This window comes from Zingiber officinale, chromosome 11B, assembly GCF_018446385.1.
Source record: "Zingiber officinale cultivar Zhangliang chromosome 11B, Zo_v1.1, whole genome shotgun sequence".
Classification (NCBI taxonomy): domain Eukaryota; kingdom Viridiplantae; phylum Streptophyta; class Magnoliopsida; order Zingiberales; family Zingiberaceae; genus Zingiber; species Zingiber officinale.
This window is the reverse complement of record NC_056007.1, coordinates 1567914-1572688: the sequence shown is the minus strand read 5'-3', so window position 1 is coordinate 1572688 and position 4775 is coordinate 1567914.

Genomic DNA, 4775 nt, shown 5'->3' with positions numbered 1-4775 from the left:
CTGTCCAACGTTCATATGGAGTAGATAGAACTGACTTTGAAGATACTTTGTTAAGTATATAGGCCGCAACTAATAATGCATCTCCCCAATAGGAGATCGGTAAATTTGCCTATGCCATCATAGACCTAACTATTTCAAGAAGAATCCTATTTCTTCTTTTAGAAACCCCATTTTACTGTGGAGTTCTAGGGATAGTTAGTTGTCTAATAATCTCTTTCTCATTATACATTGCCTTGAATTGATCAGATAATATTCACCTCCATGATCAGTGCGCAAGGTTTTAACCTTACATTCTAATTAATTCTCAATTTCGTTCAAGTAACAATTGAAGCAATCTAATGCATCATATTTGTGAGAAATCAAATACATATGACCAAAACGTGTGAAGTCATTAATAAATGTAATGAAATAAGAAGTCTCATTTCTAGCATTCACATTCATTGGACCGTAAATATTCGAATGAATTAATTATAATGACGATTCAGCCTAAATAGCCTTACCAAATGGTTTCCTAGTTATTTTTTTAGCAAGATAATGCTCACATACAAATAATTAATCTTAGTATGAGTACCTAAAAGACCCTCTTTAGCTAATCTATTCATTCGTTCTTGTCCTATATGTCCTAGTCTAGTATGTCAAACCTCATCATTAATATCAGAATCATTAGTAAGAGCAATATTTGAAAACAACCATTATTATTATTTGATTCTACATCAAGAATCATAAAATCATTTGTTACATAACCATGCACAATTAACATAAAATTAATGTGAAGTTTCACACAATAACTATAAAAGTTTGTACAATAACCTAAATCAAAAAGACTAGTAACGAAAATCAAATTCCATCGAATCTCAAGAGCATACAGGACATCATGTAGAAATAAGGTACTTCCACCACGCAGGTAGAGCTTGCAAGTGCCAATTCCTTTAACTTCAATTGTTGCTTTGTTTCCTACATATATCCATTTGTTGCCAGCTAGTACCCCACGATACTCCATGTATGTAGCCCGATCATGAGTTACATGGTTCATTGCTCTTGAATCTATAATCCACAAAGGATAAGAATCAGCTAATAACACTATACTTGCAATATAATGCTCATGGAAAGAAGATAAAAATGGATTTACTTTTTTAGGCTCAGTACAATCCCTAGCAAAATGGTCCTTCTTGCCACAGTTATAGCAAGTCAACTTGTTCTTAGATTTTTGTCCATATTTTTTTCCTTTCTTTTTGATTTATTTTTTTGCAACAACAACTCTAGCCTCCTTTCCTTTCTTAAATAATTTTTTATTATTCGTGGAACCAAAACCTTCAACTACAAAAGCTTGACCAAAAATCCTTACAGATTTAATCCTCTCTGCCTCAAGTTCTATATGGCGTGAGACATTAGTGAAAGTCTTGATACTCTCACTGTAAGCAAGGTTCTATTTCATCATTTCCCAAAAATTAGGAATGAAACAGATTAATTATTAAACCTGTTGTAATCAGTCAACGCATGACCAGCAGTCTTAAGCTCTCGAATCATATTACCCATTTCCCTTAGATGTTGGGTCATAGTAACATTTGATTGCTTTTTATAGTTGTCTAATTTAATTGTCAGTTGCCGAAGCTTACTCAGACTTACTCCACTGTATTTCTCTCTAAGGGCTGCCAAGAAAGCACAAGTTGATGGTAATGACTCATGTTCAAACACATCAAGGTCACGTTTGTACTGTACTATAGAACCATCAACCGGTCCTTCCATGAACTGATTTACAACCACTAGAATTTCTTATTCCTTAAGAACGTTCTGTATTTTGAGGTGCCAAATTTTGTAGTTATCCCTATATAGTTTCTCTCCCTTATTGAGTTCAGCTATGATGTCCTTAGTTGTCATAATATACATAAATAAATATATTATTTATTATTTTAATATATTTCATATGTATGTAATTAATTACTAACTCAGTGTAAATTAGAATTAGTTTATAAAATCAAGTGATAACTATATTTCCACTCATCATATGTATGTACCAATCCTATCAACATTGATCAATTATATTACACACATCTCATCTAATAAACTAATCATAAAATGAACTAATCATTTTCACATGAACTAATAATTGAATATTAACTAATCATATAATATGAACTAATTATTTTCACATAAACTAATCATTAAATATGAATGGATGATAAAACATGAACTAATCATAAGCAAGTTAGTCAACACATAACATAACTATTTTTCTTTTTCAAAGAATGTAGTACTGTTTGTACAAAACAATAGTTTCCATTACATTATTTTCAGAAAAACAAAATGAGTTTATACAAAACACTAATAATGAAGATAAGCTAGGACCACTTCCACTAAAAAATGTACTAGTATAGTGGGCAATGTTAGAATTTGAGGGATGTCCTATGGCAATCGCCTTATGATTTTTTTCTATTTATTTGATAAGTATAGATTCACTATTTGAGTGCATATTATATATTTGATTGTCTTAAACTGATTTACTAAATGTCCATAATATAATTTATAGTATGAGAGAATTTGTGATTGGATTACAATTAGTAATTATCTCTACATGTGCAATTATGAATATATTAAAAAAAATTTAGTCGTCGAATTGATGCATTGGGATATCATCAATTCTGTAAGGCTAGCACATAGGTTATACTCCTTGGTTTGGTCAAGCAGATGTTTTCTCATTGGTTGGAGACATTAGGATGTCGAGAGTTAAACATGGATGCTGGTTATGGTAACTAGTTCATTAGAGTGACTCGCTGTAAGACTTCATATGGTTCTCTACATATATATAGATATGTCTGCGAAGTTCTTACTGCAGCACGAGTGCAAGTTTCCTTCGACTTGAGGTACACAAGTCATCTTGGTCATGGAGACTTATACTTTGACATCTTAAGCAAGCATCTCATTAAGGTGTGGACCTGAGATGATTGGGTATAAGTTGAAGTGCCCAAAGGTGTTTGGATAGCCCATGGAGGATTCACCGCTCCTTGCGAGGAGACGTATATCCTATGACCATTCGTTAGAATTTTTACTCAAAGTCTTTGGCCAAAGCATTACATGTTAAAAGTGCGAGACTCTTGTACACATGTATGAGTAATTTGAATATGTAGAACGAGGAAGTATTACTTGGGCTAGGTGTGACGTAGTCAGCCTAGTGGGGATAAGACACATAGACCATATCCTGAACCAAGTGGGTATAAGATGAGTGAAAAGAATGAGACACGACTTACTGTAGCTGTTGAAGGGTTTAGAATTAATTCTAAGATCAACTATGATTTTCTGACTAATTGGAGATTATGATGTACTACTAGGTGTCACTCATGATCGTTTTATAATTAAGTAGTTAATTATGGACGATCAAGATAAACCGTGAACCTATTGGGTCAAACACACTAACGAGTCTCTAAATGACGTAAAACAAGTTAAAGAATAGGATTCTTAGATCAAGAGATAAATATTTGGTTAGACCATACATAAGACAAATATGGAAATATTTGTCGCAATGGAAGCACGGATGTGCCACATCTTTTATGGAAGAGTTGGACCATATTTGGTTTAATCATGAATTAGTCACGAACCAACTTGGTTTAGTTGCGAATCAAACCAATGAGTTAATGGACTAATTTTTAGTTAAGGGATAATGGGTTGGATTTGGACTTTCTAATCCAACTCATTAATGAGGGATATATATTGATATGGTTGAGAGAAAATTATACACATGAGATCATTAATTGGCTTGTAAGATTTTTGGAAAATCTTAACTCAATTTCTATTCTCCTCTCCCTCTCCCCTCTCTCTTTGTCACCGTGTTGCTGTGACCACCACAAGGAAGAAATCTTTTCCTTGTGTGCTTTTCTTCCTCTTTCTCTTGATCCCTCTTCTTCGCTTGTGACTAGTAACTTCTGAAGGAGAGGCTTGTACTCAAGGAGTTGTCTTGAGGAGCTCGACGTGGATACAAATAGAGGCGAGGTTCGACAACGGCGCTAAGGTTGATGTCCTTCTCGTTACAGGTCATCTGTAAGGTACATTTAGCATAAATTTATTTTTCGTAAAAATTTAATTATGCAATCATGTTTGACATGTTGTATCCTTGTATGCGTATGGTGCATATGATGTAATAATTTAGGAATTATTATTATTTTATTTTCCATTGCGCATGTTTACGAAACGTGTTTTAGCACACACCGCATCTGACATATCCCAATAGTGGTATCAGAGTTTGATCATGCTTCGACATGATCATAAAATTATTTTACAGTTCATAATTTATGTTGTAATTAATTTTAAATTTTTTCTAGAATTATTAAGATTTTTTATTTTTAAAAAGTTTCCTAAACTGTTAGAAAATTCTATTTTTGGAAAGTTTCTGATATGGTTTCGGAAAATTAAATTTAGAAATATTCTTTTAATTTAAAAATTATCATTTCTGGAATTTTTTAAAATTTTAAGAAATATTTTATTTTTGGAAAGTTTTCTAAATTGTTAGGAAATATCAAATTTGGAAAGATTTTAAAAAATCATAAAAAATTCAGATTTGAGTTATTCTAAATTAAATTATAGAATTTTTAGATTTATTAAAATCTTCTATTTTTGAAAAGCTTCCTAAATTGTTAGGAAATATCAAATATTGAAAGATTTGAAAAATCATAAAAAAATCCAGATTTGAATTATTCTGTAATAAATAGAAATATTAATTGTTTATTTCCTAAATGGTTAGGAAATTAATTTAGAAATTTGTTTCTAAAATAATTAAAGATTCT